We start from the raw sequence: 17,624 nt of genomic DNA, 5'->3' as shown, positions 1-17,624 counted from the left end.
ATATGTGAGAAGATGCTACAATTGTAAGAGCCCGATCACGTTGTAGCGGATTGTCCCTATAATAGTGACAATGATGGGGATAAGAAGAAGAACAAGAAGGAGAGGAAGGAGAAGAAGATGACCTTCCAAAAGAAGAAGGGTGGAGGCTATGTGGTCACTTGGGATAGTGATGGCTCTAGTGATGATGGCAAGAAATCTATCAAGAAAGCACTAGCAAGCATCGCCATCAACAACAAGCCCTCCATCTTCGACACTCCATCGACATGCCTCATGGCAAAGCCTACCAAGGTAAAATATGATGTGAGTGATGATGATGAATGTGAAAGTGATGCTTGTAGGAGTGATGATGATTAGGAGGAGTACACAAAGGAGGAGCTCATAGACATGTGTGGGCAAGTGCACACTTGCTTTTAGATGAAGAGAAAGGAGTGCAAAGAATTGCACAAGAAAGTCAAATTTCTTGAGCAATCTCTTGATGAGCTCAATGCTACTCATCAGAGGCAATTAGAAGCCCATGAGAAGCTTGGCAAAGCTCACTCTAAGCTTGAAAAGGCTCACTCCTCTCTCATCGAGCAAATCAAGAAGGAGCAAGCCAAGAAGGCGCGAGTGATTGTGTCTTGTGATGTGGGACTAACATGTGATATTATTGATGAATCTTTCTATAAGCCCATTGTTGTTGCTCCCACTAACCCTTCTTGTAGCACTTCTACTTCAACTTCACCTTTGAGTGATGGTTTCACTTGTGATGCCTCACTAATGGTGGAAAATGAGACCCTCAAGAAGGAGGTGAATAAGCTCACTCATGCCTTAGGCAATGACTATGGCGGAGATGCCCACTTGCTAAAGTGCTTGGGTAGCCAAATGTTTTCTCTCAACAAGGAGGGATTAGGCTATACCCCCAAGAAAGGCAAGGCGGCCTTTGTCACCCCCAAAGTTAGCTTTGTGAAGGGCAATGGTCGGTTTTACAATAGATGCATGCAAGTTGTGCATATAGAGCAATATTGCAAGACTAACAAGAACAAGCAACCTAATGTATCCTCAATTAGATTTGATTCTTATTACATGCTTGTTAAGGGTGCCAATGGTGTGAAGGCTAAGTTCATTGGTACACCAATTGTGGGCCCAAAGAAGAAGGCCATTTGGGTACCAAAGACCTTGGTAACTAACCTTCAAGGACCCAAGCAAGTTTGGGTACCTAAAAAGAATTAATCTTCTTTTGTAGGTCAATTATAAAGCCAGAGGAAGGCATTGGGTGCTTGATAGTGGGTGCACACAACACATGACCGATGATCCAAGAATATTCGATTCAATCAATGAAAATAAGAGCAATGGGATTGATAATATCACATTTGGTGATAATGGCAAAGGCAAGGTCAAAGGGCTTGGTAAGATTGCAATATCCAATGACTTGAGCATTTCCAATGTGCTACTAGTAGAGAGCTTGAACTTCTACCTATTATCGGTAGCTCAATTATGTGATCTTGGTTTCAAGTGCATATTTGGTGTGGATGATGTAGAGATCATAAGTGTACATGGCTCTAACTTAATATTCAAAGGATTTAGATATGAGAATCTATACTTGGTTGATTTCAATGCTAGAGAAGCTCAATTGTCAACATGTTTGCTCACTAAGTCTAGCATGGGTTGGTTATGGCATAGAAGGCTTGGTCATATTGGAATAAAACAATTGAACAAGTTGATCAAGCATGACTTAGTTAGAGGCTTGAAAGATGTCACATTTGAGAAGAATAAGCTAGGTAGTGCATGTCAAGCCAGAAAGCAAATTGGCAACACACATCCTAAGAAGAGCATGATGAGCACATCTAAGGTATTTGAGTTGGTGCACATAGACTTGTTTGGACCAACCACATACACTAGCATTGGTGGAAACAAATATGGATTTGTGATTGTGGATGATTTCACTAGATACACATGGGTGTTCTTTCTTGTTGGCAAGAGTGATGTGTTTGCAACCTTCAAGACTTTCATCAAGAGAATTCATAACGAGTTTGAAACAACCATCATGAAAGTGAGAAGTGACAATGGAAGTGAGTTCAAGAACACAAGAGTGGATGATTTTGGTATTAGGCATTAAATTTTGGCCAAGTATACTCCACAATCAAATGGCCTAGTTGAAACAAAGAATAGAACTTTGATTGACATGGCAAGATCAATGTTGAGTGAGTACAATGTGAGTCATTCATTTTGGGCCAAAGCAATCAATATGGCTTGCTACTATAGCAACCGACTCTATTGTCACCCCATGATGGAAAAGACACCTTATGAATTATTGAATGGAAGAAAGCCCAACATAGCATACTTTCAGATTTTTAGTTGTAAATGCTACATATTGAAGAAATGCACTAGATTGAGAAAGTTTGAAAAGAAATGTGATGAAGGTTTCTTGCTTGGTTACTCCACTACTAGCAAGGCATATAGAGTTTGGAATTTGGCTAGTGGTACCCTTGAGGAGGTTCATGATGTGGAATTTGATAAAACAAATGGTTCCCAAGAGGAAGATGAGAATCTAGATGATGTCAGAGGCACTCAATTAGTTAATGCAATGAAGAACATGGACATTGGTGATATAAGACCTAGAGAGGTGATTGATGTTGAAGATGACAAGAATCAAGTGCTCTCTAACTCAAATGTACAAGCTAGTGGGTCTCAAGATCAAAGTCAAGCAAGTGCTAGTGTTAACAAAGTGCAAGATCAACAACAAGTGGCTAGTTCATCATCTCAACAAAATGATCAATCAAATGCAAGCAATCAAATGCAAGTGCTCCAACCAACCAATGTCGCAAGAGATCATCCTTTGGACTCTATAATTGGTGATATTTCTAGAGGTGTACAAACAAGATCTAAATTGGCATCATTTTGTGCACATTTCTCATTTGTGTCATCTATTGAACCTAAGAAGATAGATGAAGCATTGAAGGATGTTGATTGGGTAAATGCTATGCATGAAGAATTGAATAACTTCACAAGAAATCAAGTATGGGAATTGGTAGAGAGACCAAAGGGACACAATGTGATTGGAACCAAATGAGTTTTTAGAAACAAGCAAGATCAAGATGGGATAGTAGTTAGGAACAAAGCAAGATTGGTAGCACAAGGATATACACAAATTGAAGGTCTTGACTTTGGAGAAACATATGCCCCGGTTGCTAGATTGGAAGCAATTAGAATCTTGCTAGCCTATGCTTGTGCCCACAACATCAAACTCTATAAAATGGATGTCAAGAGTGCATTTCTCAATGGTTACATAAATGAAGAAGTATATGTTGAGCAACCTCCCGGTTTTGAAGATGAAAAGAAACCCAACCATGTTTACAAGTTGAAAAAGGCTTTGTATGGATTGAAACAAGCACCAAGAGCATGGTATGAGAGATTGAGGGATTTCCTATTGTCTAAGGGATTCAATATGGGAAAGGTTGACACCACTCTCTTCACCAAGAAGCTTGGAAATGACTTGTTTGTATTGCAAATCTATGTTGATGATATCATATTTGGATCAACAAATCAAGATTTTTGTGAGGAGTTTGGCAAGATGATGGCAAGTGAGTTTGAGATGTCCATGATTGGAGAGTTAAGTTACTTCCTTGGTCTTCAATTCAAGCAAATGAAGAATGGCACATTTGTGAGTCAAGGCAAGTATATCAAGGACATGATTAAGAAGTTTGGCATGAGTGATAGCAAAGCCATTAGTACACCAATAGGAACAAATAGCAACTTGGATAGTGATGCAAGTGGTAATATGGTAGATCAAAAATTGTATCGGTCTATGATTGGAAGCCTACTCTATGTGACCGCATCAAGGCTGGATGTCAGGTTTAGTGTTTGCATGTGTGCAAAATTTCAAGCCTCACCAAAAGAAAGTCATTTGAAGGCTATAAAGAGAATATTGAGGTACTTGAAGCATACACAAAATGTTGGTTTGTGGTATCCGAAAGGAGCAAAGTTTGAGCTAGTTGGTTACTCCAACTTGGATTATGCGGGATGCAAGGTTGAAAGGAAGAGCACTTTGGGCACATGTCAATTATTGGGAAGATCACTTGTTTCATGGTCATCAAAGAAGCAAAATAGTGTTGCATTATCAACCGCCAAAGCCGAATACATATCCACCGATAGTTGTTGTGCACAAATACTTTGGATGAAGGCCACCTTAATGACTTTGGAATCAAGTTCAAGAGAGTGCCATTGCTATGTGGCAATGAGAGTGCAATTAAGTTAACCAACAATCCGGTTCAACATGCAAGAACAAAGCACATTGATGTCTGCCATCACTTCATAAGAGATCATCAACAAAAAGGGGACATTTGCATTAAGAGTGTAGTCACCAAAGATCAACTTGCCGATATCTTCACCAAGCCACTTGATGAGAAGCGGTTTTGCAAGCTAAGGAATGAATTGAACATACTTGACTTCTCAAATATGTGTTGATGCACCCCCCACTTATATGACATGCCTGTCCTTCAAGCAATCCAAGGTAAAAGTTGATTAGCATGGCATACATCCTTGCTAAGGACATGTTTAGTGCATCTAGTCATTCCTATAATGTCCTAGGCTCATTCATGAAAGTCAAATGATTTTGATGTTTGTATGGTACCACTATTGCTTCTATGCTTAATTTGGTCTAGTGGTAGCATATGACATGTTTGTGGGCTTGTAAACCTAGTGTTTGATCTAGAAAATGAACTCTAAGTATTTAACTCAACATGGTACAAGATAACCCTTATTTGGAGGTGTGAAGAAGCTTGTCCTTGGATCAAACCGAGTTAAATATCTTTTGCAAGTGATCTAGATTGAACCAAATTGGGAAAATGATCCTCACTTCACATGGTTTCACCCCAACCTATATAAAATTTGAGCTCGCCTTTCTGTGCTAATTGTTGACAAAGAGGGAGAGAAATTCACAAAGATAGTAAGATAGGGGGAGCAAACAAATGAAATGACATTGTAAGGGGATCAATCAAAATTGTACACAAGTAAGGGGAGCAAGCTCACAAACTTGTATGTTGCATTTGAATGTGCATTTCATATATTTGCTTGTTTTAATTTCAATATCCATGCTTGTGTGGTGTATTCTAGTTGTAGGTTTGAATGATGAAATGAAAAACTAGCATTCAAAGGTTAAGTAACTAGACTTATGTTCATTTGATGGAAACTAGACCCTTGCTTCTAATATTGATCTCATGGGGTATTCTAGTCTTTGTGTATGTCTAGTTACTAATGGTGCTAAGGATAGTATATTGGTGCACTCTGATTTGTATCACGCTTCAAAGGTCCATCTCTTATACCTTAGCATCATTTGGTAGACATTGTCTCCTATATTTCCTATCTAAGCATATGTGCAAGCTACAATCCAAACCCTTAGCACATATGTAGGGGGAGCAATTGCTACCATATGGGATTCATGAAACTTGTCCATATCCTTTTACACATGGTAAATGTGCTTGGGCAAGCAATATGGATTCAATTAAAATTCAATTCATATCTTTGTGTAAGGGTTGTCATCAATTACCAAAAAGGGGGAGATTAAAAGCTCTAGTTTGGTTTTGGTGAATTAATGAAACCTTAAGTGCTAACCTAGTTTATCAAAGTGATAATGAGATAGATGGCACACTCTAAGTGGTGAAGCAAATGAAGATCATGACATGATGATGGTGATGTCATGGTGATGATAAAATGCTTGGACTTGGAAAAGAAGAAAAGAAAAACAAAAAGCTCAAGGCAAAGGTGAAATTGATAGGAGCTTTTTGGTTGAGTGACCGAGACACTTAGCGAGTGTGATCACATTTAGGATCGATAGCCATACTATTAAGAGGGGTGAAACTCATATCGAAATGCAGTTATCAAAGTGCCACTAGATGCTCTAACTCATTGCATATGCATTTAGGATCTAGTGGAGTGCTAACACCCTTGAAAACATTTGTGAAAATATGCTAACACATGTGCACAAGGTGATACACTTGGTGGTTGGCACATTTGAGCAAGGGTGGAGAAGTTGGTGAAATGAATGAAGTGATAGTCACTGAGATACAGTGACCAGACACTAGTCACGCAGTGACCGGACTTTGACCCAGCGTCCGGTCAGTGGCACGTAGTGAAGGCCGCCCTCGGTCTCTTGACCGGACGTAGGTGACTAGACTCGGTTTAAACACTATTCAACATCTGGTCATGCTGATGAGGTGGCGCACAGAGAAGAGGGTGAGTGATTAGACGCTGGGCGAGTCTGGTCGGGGGTGACCGGACGTGTCTGATCGTGAATGGAACCTTACTGGAAATGACCGGACGTTAGTGATGGTGCATCCAGTCACTTTGAGCAGTGCATCCGGTCACAACTTAAATGCACTGATGACCGTTGAGATTGGGCGATCATCATTTGAAGCAGGGGACACGTGGTGAAAATCTGATGATCGGATGCTGGGGTCCTGCGTCCGGTCAATACGACCGACGTGTCCGGTCGCCCCCATTTTTTAGGGAACACAGAGCCAACGGCTCTATTCGTGGGGGCTCTCTATTTAAGCCCCATGGCCTGCTCTAGCTCACTCTCTTGGCCATTTGCATTGACATAGCAACCTTGTGAGCTTAGCCAAAGCCCTCCCACTCATCTCTATCATTGATTCATCATCTTTGTGAGATTGTTAGAGAATCCAAGTGCATTGCTTGAGCGATTGCATCTAGAGGCACTTGGTGTTCGTGTTTTGCTGCCGGATTTGCATGTTGCTCTTGGTGGTTGCCACCACCTAAATGGCTTGGAGCAGTGGAGGAGGATTGGTACGAGTTGGTGATTGTTCGTGGCCATCTCCGGTGATTGTGAAGGGACTTGTGCCTTCCTCGGCGGAGCGCCAAAAGGTAACCCTAGTGAATTGCTCATGTCATTAAGTTACCTCACTTGTGGGTAGGTTCCTACGGTGTCTAGTTGTGTGGACGAGATTCGTGCAATAGCTCTTAGCCACCGAACCACCAAGTATTGGTCGATACAACAGGGACGTAGCGTGTTGGCAAGCACGTGAACCTCGGGAGAAAATTGGTTATCTCTTGCCCTTTGGTATTCTCTCGGTGGTTGAGTTAGTATTCTTCTTGTGATTGGTTCACTCCTCTACGTGGCGGTATAATCTCCTTACTTACTCATTTACATACCCTTAAACTAGTTATAGTAAGCTCTTTAGCGTAGCTAGAATTCAGAGCGTTCTTTGTAGCTTAAGTTCATCTAGTGGAGCTCTTAGTGAGTAGTGACTTAGTAAATTGTGTGTCTAGTGATCATAGTAACTAGAATTGTTGGATATGTGTCTTGCAACCTTTGTAGAGCTAGAGCAAGTTTGCTTTTCACTATTTGTCATACTAATCAAATTGCTCTAGTTGGTTTATAGATTTTTAAATAGGCTATTCACCCCCCTCTAGCCATAATAGGACCTTTCAACTGGCCTATAGGGAAAGGCCACGACTAGCCCTAGGCCGAGCCCGGTGCCAGCTGCGCACATGCGTGAGGCGACCGTGCCCATGGGGCCAAACGAATGAAACGGTGACACGCACGCTTATTAAAGTGGGCAAAAAACTACTTACTAACTCGATGAAGGCTCAACCAACTCCATGAACCCAAAGTCGATACTAACACCTAGCTGGCAAAGCAAACCTCATGTCTAGAGAGTGACCAGAGAGGGAGATAGAGAGGTGCCAACGTGGGTTCATCATGCTGAGCGCTGGTTCATGAGCGGAGTGCCAACAACATGGTCATAGTGCGTTCTAAGGAAGTTTGAGAAATTTTTAAGAAAACACGTGCCACTCAACACCACTACAACCTATACAATGCCCAGGTACCCACTTAGAGGCAATCAATAGTGCAAGAATGTGAAGCTAGTGTTTAAACATTTTAGTTAGAATTTAAATGCCAAAATAGCATTGTCTACTATCCTTTTTAGACTCAGAAAAGGGCAAGGATTCAGTTAGAACTAAACAACCATTAGCACTTTTTTCACAATTTTTAAGAGGCCTAAACCCTATCAATTCAACCAACAAGTATTTCACGCAATAGTCCATACTTCATACTAACCCATAGGAACAAAATACGTAGGCACTATTTAACTATTTTGCTCAATATAATTCACCAAAAATGACATTTTAACTACAATTTCAACTTCTTGCCGATTCAACGAAAAGTTCTATTTATATTTTGGATTCGATTTTTGAGCTCCCAAAAATACTAGTTAACAATATTCACTTTCCAAAATTAAAGTTGCATTCTCATGTTCACTATTTGCTCATCATCTTTACATAAGCGCCATACATAAGCCATATTTTATTTTTGTTTACAGAAATTGTTTTCCGTACCAAACCATTAAAACTACTTATTTTATTCTTTTTATTAGGATTTTCATTTCACGTGTGTTTTAAAATCTTAAAACTCAAAAACTTATTTTGCTAGATTCTCCAAGGCCTTAATTTAGGTGCTAAGCAAGCTCATAACACCCGAGGTGTTACAGCCTTCCCCCTTAAAAGAATCTCGTCCCGAGATTCGGAGCAAGAATTAGGAAGGGAAGTGCAATTACATTTCGTACATCTGAAATTACACAGGAGATTGCACGACTTTGGATACTAAACCACTTAGGGATTTAAAGATACACTGTTTAAGAACAAACCCAGTACAACCAAAAACTTACTCTAGAAGTTGGGCTAGATGGGGACAATAGAGAAACAACAAGAAAATGATCACACAAAACATGGCATATGTCCAAAAGATCCAGAAACAAGAGAGTGAGAACTCGATCATCGTGAACCCTAAAACCAGAACTAACCAGAGGTGGACTTGAACTTCTTCGATGAAAACTAGATCCCTTCTTCTTCTTAGGTTACACAATCACCTCTTACTAGTGACCTAGTTCTACGAGCGACGGCTAGATCACGTAGCTCTGCCTCCAACTGCTTCTTCCCCAACTCAGTTGCTTCCCGAGCTACTCTGACCTGTGCACTGATGAAGGGGATTGATCCTACAAGCACTGCTTCAGATTTGGGGGGTGAAGGGGAGGTGCGCAAGGCGGCATCTTATAGCTTGGTGGACGGAGGTGGTGGTGCAGCGCACCAGGAAGTGGAGGCAGAGTGGAAGGGAAACACTAGCGGGTCACGAGGTAGGGAGAGCGTCGGCCATGATGCGCTCCCTACGCGAGCTTGAGTGGAGAGAGAAGGAGGGGAGAGGGGGTTCGCTCGACGAGGTGTAATGCCCCCAGAGTCCAAACGGCTCAGATCCACTCTGCACGCTGAGCAAACCACACCTACCACCATCCCACTTACGCTTTCGTCCTCGCTTCGCGTAAAAGGATTAACCCGGGGATGGTGGGATAGATTCTAGAAGCCTTATATGTTGGTCTATCCCACCTTTAACAACTAAGGTGGGACTAAACTCTCCACAATATCTCATTAACATGCACATGGGCCACTATGGGCCAAATTCCAAACTGGGCCGGATGTCACATACACCCCCTCAAAGGAACCGACGTCCTCATCGGCCCAACACACCCACAACCGGGCAAACGATGACCAGGAACATTCCCTCTTAGCACACGCAACCGTGCGCCCAGTGCCGGCACATGTGCCATGCCGTGCACCCCGTAGGGCTTACACGTGCAATGAACCCCATGTCCGCGCCCCTGGCCCGCACGCGCCCGTTACCGCGAAGGTCGGCTCTGATACCATTTGTAATGCCCCAGAGTCCAAACGGCTTAGATCCACTCTGCACGCTGAGCAAACCACACCTACCACCATCCTACTTACGCTTTCGTCCTCGCTTCACATAAAAGGATTAACCCGGGGATGGTGGAATGGACTCTAGAAGCCTTATATGTTGGTCTACCCCACCTTTAACAACTAAGGTGGGACTAAACTCTCCACAATATCTCATTAACATGCACATGGGCCACTATGGGCCAAATTCCAAACTAGGCCGGATGTCACACGAGGAGGTGTGCGAGCGGCCGTATCCCCAATAGAAGAAAAGAGGAGGGGTCCGGTATGGGGACGAGGGCGAGGATCGAGAGCCGATAGGGTGCAGAAAACAGGGAGAAAGCGCACTGTGTGAGTGCACAAAGCAAGTGCGCACAGCCAAATGAGAGCGGAACACAAGTGGGTCCCGGTATCGATAGCGTCTGCAGGGCACGCAGGGACAGTAACTCGACGGGCATAGCACGGTCAAACCAGACACAAGGATTGGGACATGACATTAACTCAGGCGCTTCAATCACTCCAGACTACTCGAGTACTAACTTTTCCTTATTGCTCTCCTCCTTCAAAAATCATATTAACTCAGTCACTTCAAAAGAGCACTACTCCATCAACCCGTTGTGGATCTCCTGTTAGAACACAAAGATATTTTTCCCAAGGAGAATATTTTGTTGCAAGAGCGGTATGGCGGTGTAACTTGGTAAAGGTGCTTGGTCAACAACCTCGATACCAGCACGTGCCGAGCAACGTCACCATGTGGCAGCTATTCCATAGGGGCCCTCGGTTTCATCGTGGCACCATAAGCTATTAACTAGGCAACTATTACCAACTTACATGCAATGAAGGCAGTGGGGTCATAGACCATAGAATTAGAGGAGTATTGCAAGGAAAGATTCAGGCAACAAGGGTTCCTTTCACAACAAGGGACAAGGAAATCAAATCCCATAATGGATTTAATTTAAATAAATGCAAACGTTCTGCTGGGACATCCACAATTAGTTGATACAGTGTCCTCTGTTATCCAATCAGGGCTGGTCTGCATGCATCTGAATGGTCGCCTTTCTTGTAACCCACTGGATGTCATCTCAAGAACCCTAAGCAAGTCTAACAGAACCTAAGGGTAAATTGACGTATCAAACACAACGGAATAAACAACATGCACGTTCCAAACGCCCTTATACTGGTACAACGTACAAGCACTTACTCTCCCACTCTCGACACATTGTGTGCCTGCTACGGCTAGATGATCTCAACAACTACGGTTGAAATACAACGGAAAGATTACAACACTAGAGGACAGCTATGAAAAGCACTACTAACTATGGGTACATCTCCCCTAGGACAACTAATCTACTTCATGGGACCACATAGCTTCATTCCTAGGCTCGGTGGATCATTCTACTACCCTAACTATGGATCTGCCTCCTCTCTTGATGGTGGATGATTGAGGGGAAGCAAGGTCTCTACTTTTGATACCTCCAAGGGTGGAGGTGCTGGTGGTACTGAAACACCGATTCTCCTTCTTTCTGATGGGTGGATAGGGATTCCCTCCAAGACCAAGGAATCCTGCCTTTTAGCGACAAGCGTCCTATGCTTGGCCCTAGTGACAAGGTAGGCATCCTCCAGCTGCTGGGTGTGCCGATCTTCGGCCTCCTTTAGGGCTTCCGCCATGGTAGTCTCATGTCTTTCGGCGTCTGCCACATTGGAATGTGCTTCAGTGAGCTGCACTTGGAGCATCCTAGAGAAGATCTCAGCTTCCTCGGCTTGGTGGAGGCACTTCCTTAGCTCTAAGGCCTGCCAGTCATACTGCTCATCCAAAGCAATCAAGTACGTGATCAAGTGCACCATGGTTGGGCTATTTTCTTACGCATCCTGCCCTTGCAAATCCTCCATGCGAGCTCTCCATACCCGTCGATTATTGTCCACAGGTGGAAAGAACCTCATGGGGGTACAAGCATTGGGCTCTTCATAGATCTAGCAAAGATGCCACAAGGCTTTGTGGGCCACAACTTGGTAGGTGTCGATGAAGCGAAACCCGGTTGCGGTCACATTCTAGGCTTCAGTGATGTCGGGGAACTCTTCACTCTTCCCAATATAGACGGTGACCTCACATCGCTTAGTGCCATGTTTCTCATACTCACGACCCTCATACTCGGGGCGATCTTTGACTCTGAGTTTTTGTAGGTTCGCATGCATAATTTTGGGAAAACCCTCAATGTTCAGGCAGTAGTTGCTAACCCAGGCTCTTGCCATCCCTGGTGGGTGGTTGCAAGGGAGGATTGAGCCAAAAGCTTGCTCAAAAGGAAGGGCTTGGTAAGCTAGAATGCATCGAGTGGTGGTACCAAGTGGCTAGGCTAGGCCCCTTTTTTAATGGCAAAGCGGTGAGTGGTCCTAGCGTAGTCCACCTTTGGGTCTGGCATAGGGACCACTAAATGAAAAGCAGCAGGATTTTCACACGAATGAGGCAAGCGGTGTTCGAGGCCATAAACAACTAGTATGGGTGCAGGGCAGAGGTCCGACAAGAGTGCAGAAAAGGGGTATGGGAAATGTGAACCTCGGTGGCTTGAACCATAGGTGAACGCGAAATACGAAGCCATAGTACAACAGTAACTCCCAAACTAGGATTGGTCGGCCATGCACAATTTGACACGCGTGACACCTATTAATGACGCACCTGCAAGCAATACTGGCACAACAACTGAGGCAATACCAATGCGATGGACTTAAAGATCGTATACTGTGCAAGAATTAGCTCTCCAGAGAAAGCCTAGTTAAACCTATTCTGAATACTTAACCATAACAATAGGGCTACTTATATACTTTGTATACAAACGCCCCAACTTTTTTGCAAAAATAGGTTATCAAATTTTAGTTTAGAAAAGGGTTTTGAAGCTTTATTTCCTTATTTATGCTCTGATACCACTTGTGATAGAACCGTCTGAAATAACATACTTTTGGAGGCGCTTGTCTTCCACTAGGCACCCTGAAAGTGGCTAAACCGAACAGTTCTGTCGAGCCCACCCCAAGGGAGAACTCGAAAATCCACATTTTCCGCTAGGATCATAAATGAGAGGATAAAGCTTACAACACTCTTAGCCATTTCTTACATCACTTTATTACAACATCAGAGTACTTGGACCAGTTGAATGCAACAACGGAATTAAAACAATTTACTTGTAAATGAGTTTATACATTTTAGGTTCACAAGTTTTATCTTGCAGCAAAAAATAAACATATGATGAGAGTTACATCAGAAATAAAGATTAATTTACTGACATGGTGAAGCATTAACATAGTGGCAATTTATTTACAAGATATGCTAACAGATTTTACATCTTTTCTTATAAAACTTTTAGTGAGGGTTATAAGTGAACACTACGATTACAGCATGAAAGGAATTCTCTCTAAGCCCACCAGGAGGTATCCACACACAAGAGTTAGCTCTAGCATTCACCTATCACCTGCAACAGGGGGATAAAACCCTGAGTACTCGATTATACTCAACAAGACTTACCCGACAGGAGGAAAGTAAAAGACTCCAAGGATATGCAAGGCTTATTTGGCTTGCTAGTTTATTGCATTTGCAGGAAGCATTACTAAACCTGCGTCCTTATATTCAATTTTATTAGGAGTCATCATTAGTTCATTAACTAACCATTCTATGTAAGCACCTATGCTACTTTCAAGCATGTGGTAAGCAATCAGAACCATTTTAATATCTTTCATATTCTAGTTCTTACTACGGTGCTAGACCGTAGCCAAGTCGTATCGTCTCACAGAATCGGCGATTCACGAATCAATGTATCCCAGCTGGGTACCCCAAAACACACGCCTCGCTTGTACCTTAGGCACAAACAAGACCAACCCATTCCACTTCTGTCAAGGGGTCTAGGTCCCCATCCAAACTTGGACTCCAAGCCCCCACACTTGAGACCCGGTCTCCATATGGTGCTTAGACCTCCACCCGGAAAGAGCCGGAACCCACGATAAGAGCGTAACGAGCCTTCCCGGTCCCGTAACGAGCCTTCCACGAGTGACAGGTAATCACTCAACTTCTATTAGAATCCTATAGCATAGCAATCTACACGATCCTATCATTCTAGTAAGACTCATAGGATAAGGATATATATATGCTAGTGGATTTCATTCAACTCGTGAAAACTTAATGCACAAGCATAAGATAAAGTGCAGAATAATAGGGGTTATGCACCAAGGCTTGCCTGCGTAAGATATAACCAAAAGTTAGCATTCCATCATGGTGACATGATCATCAAGGCTCCATCTTTTCCGCTACTCCAATCATCTCCACGATCCATCGTTGTTCCTATTATGACATACATGGATGCAACGCAGAGACACAATTAATCAACGGTAACCGCAACTCTTAAAATACGATTATGCCTCTCAAGCTAACGAGCTAGCTCTAATGACTAACGTACTAAGCTACATATCCACGTTGTCGAGTAAGGCGTCGTTTACTGGAAAATGTTCTAGTTTTACAATCCGAGGGTGTTTTGGCATTTTATCGATTAAACTTATATATATTTGAACTAGAACTCATTTAGCTACCTTAGCTAACTGATTATTCTGGAGCTACAAAAATTACTGTGAGCACCTAATAATGTTAGGAGTTTACTGTCAAAGTTTTAGAGCCAACACTATCACCACTTTATCACAACAATTCCTACAAGTTTATATTTTAACAATATTAAGCACCTAAAATTAATTAGATCACTCTGGAAAATACTTATGAAGCTATGTGAACCAATTATACTAGTAGATAGATCATGATTTTAGAAACCTAACAAATTTAGTTTCACATTTTTTGGTTAACTACACAAATTTATATTGAATTTACAAGTTTACCTTAAAAACTAAATTAGAAAACGCTTTAGAAAAAGAAAAGGGCCGGTGGCAACTAATTCGGCCTAAAAGCCCAGCACGGGGTACGATTGTGTGCGTGTTGCGATGACCCAACATGACCCAAGGTAGAGAGGCCCACGTGTGGTGGCAGCTTTGTAGAAAGGCCCCCGAGCTTTTAGATATTACTACAACTACTATGCACACTATCCCTACCGACATCGGTTTTACAAACAAGTCCCTGAACTCTCCCGTCTTCACAACAGGGTGGTCCCCGATGCCACCACGCGCGATGATGCGGCGACTGTCAACAAACCATGGTTATGCCAGCCACCAGCAAGGGTCTCCGATGACCTATGATGGCCGAGCATCTAAGTTACGACGGCACGCTCCAAGAGACGGAGGTTAGAGACCTAGAGAGGCACTGCAGCATAGCCGACCATGGCGGTGGTTGTGTCAGCGCATTTCATGTCGGCGACGAAGCCATTCTGATGAACCTAAAGACTCACGAGATGGTAGAGGTTGTAGGGAAGCAGAAAGGGCTTACCACGAAGCCAGCCGTGCCACCGGTTGAGATGGGGAAAGACCGATGAAGCCCGACCACATGCGCCCGCACCTTCGATGGAAACACGGGCCAATCTGACATGAGCACCAACTGGAGGGGATCAAGACGAGTCCAAGAACACAACCAATTGAGTTTTTACCTTCAGGTCATGGCTTACCCCCAAACCACAAGTCACGGCGGCGCTCGTGGCCGGCTCTGAGAAAAAACCAAAATTGGTTGTAGACAGACCACGGCTGGGCCCGACGAGAATGGGGCGTCTAGCTAACTTCCCATGCTACTCACTGGTATGAGGAATTGGGCTGAGAAGCCATGAGCTAGTGATTATGAAGGAAGAGGGGAAGGGTGCATTGCCACTGCCACGTTGCGGAGAGTGGCAATGGCTTAAGCGGCCCGGCCAAGACCCGACAAGAGCACGGTAGTGCAGGGACATGACTGCACGAGCGAGGGGCAGGAGGCACGTCGGTTAGTGCTCAGATGGAGCCATAAAGTTGTACCCATGCACGGCCACATGCAAGCAGCAGCGCGGCGTCGCGACACGGCAGGCCACGCAACAGCGTCGAGACCAGGGCGTGGTAGGTGGGTTGAGAGGCGGAGGGCGAGCGCTATAGTGGCTAAGGTGAATCGGAGGGTGGGGAAAACACCACGATGATCGAGCAACTGCAGCCGCAGCCTCGCCTTAGCACTGCGCGTGGCACAGCGGCTCGGCACGACTTGGACAGCAAGAGGGCAAGCGAGGTGAGAGGCACATTGCGGCGGCGTCTCGACAGGTGGCACTGACCTATAGGGAAAGGCCACGACTAGCCCTAGGCTGAGCCTAGCAGTAGCTATGCATGCGCACGAGGCGACCATGCCCACGGGGCCAAACGAACAAAACGGTGACACGCACGCTTATGAAAGCGGGCCAAAAACTACTTACTAACTTGATGAAGGCTAAACCAACTCCATGAACCCATAGTCGATACTAACACCTAGCTGGTGAAGCAAACCTCACGTCCAGAGAGAGACCAGAGAGGGAGATAGAGAGGTGCCAACGTGGGTTCATCATGCTGAGCGCTGGTTCATGAGCGGAGTGCCAACAACATGGTCACAGTGCGTTCTAAGGAAGTTTGAGAAATTTTTAAGAAAACACGTGCCACTCAACACCACTACAACCTATACCATGCCCAAGTACCCACTTAAAGGCAACCAATAGTGCAAGAACACGAAGCTAGTGTTTAAACATTTTAGTTAGAATTTAAATGCCAAAATAGCATTGTCTACTATCCTTTTTAGACTCGGAAAAGGGCAAGGGTTCAGTTAGAACTAAACAACCATTAGCACTTTTGTCACAATTTTTAAGATGCCTAAACCCTATCAATTCCAACCAACAAGTATTTCTCGCAATAGTCCATACTTCTTACTAACCCATAGGAGCAAAATACTTAGGCACTATTTAACTATTTTGCTCAATATAATTCGCCAAAAATGACAATTTAACTATAATTTTAACTTCTTGCTAATTCAACGAAAGGTTCTATTTAAATTTCGGATAAGATTTTTGAGCTCCCAAAAACACTAGTTAACAATATTCACTTTCCAAAATTAAAGTTGCATTATCATCTTCACTATTTGCTCATCATCTTTACATAAGCGCCATACAAAAGCCATATTTTATTTTTGTTTACATAAATTGTTTTGCGTACCAAACCATTAAAACTACTTATTTTTTTTTTATTTTTGTTAGGATTTTCATTTCACTTGTGTTTTAAAATCTTAAAACTCGAAAACTTATTTTGCTAGATTCTCCAAGGCCTTAACCTAGGTGCTAAGCAAGCTCGTAACACCCGAGGTGTTTCATCCTATGCCGCCTCCATGATCCTCCTGTTGCCGTCAGGGCTGACGACCCAAGTCATGGATCCGATTGTGGAGATTTGGCCCAGCTCGAGAAGGGCCATGGAGCTCAGAAAAGGTAACCATCTGGTTGGCCATGAATTCAGCATGCCCACCCCCTACCTAGCATGCCACTGTCGACGAAATCTGGTCGGCACTCTATCGAGGGGTATGCCCACGGTAGTAGATGAATCGGTGGAGATGTGCGTGAGGGAACCGGATGGTGACACAGAATGCGAAAGACAACGATTAGACAAGTTTGGGCCATCGACTTGACATAACACCCTACGTCCTGTGTCTTTGTGGATTGTATTGCATATGATCAGATCAAAATGAGGGGGTCCCTACCCGCCTTATATAGCCTGGGGGTAGGGTTACAGATCGGTTGTTTCTATCCTGATCGGCTTATAAGATAGGAAGTTACAGATATCATGATAATCTAGCATATCCGAGTAGATTTCCTAGATCGCTGAGGATCTTCACGTAGTCTTGCGAGGCACGCTGGCTTACGCCGTACTTCACGTGGCGTCGTCTTGCACGCTGGGCCTCGACTGGTGGTGCGGCCCCTGCATGGTCTCGTGGGCTAGGCCTCCCCTAGCGGCTCAACCCATGT

Source organism: Miscanthus floridulus, chromosome 4, assembly GCF_019320115.1.
Source record: "Miscanthus floridulus cultivar M001 chromosome 4, ASM1932011v1, whole genome shotgun sequence".
NCBI lineage: Eukaryota > Viridiplantae > Streptophyta > Magnoliopsida > Poales > Poaceae > Miscanthus > Miscanthus floridulus.
This window is presented reverse-complemented; position numbering follows the sequence as displayed.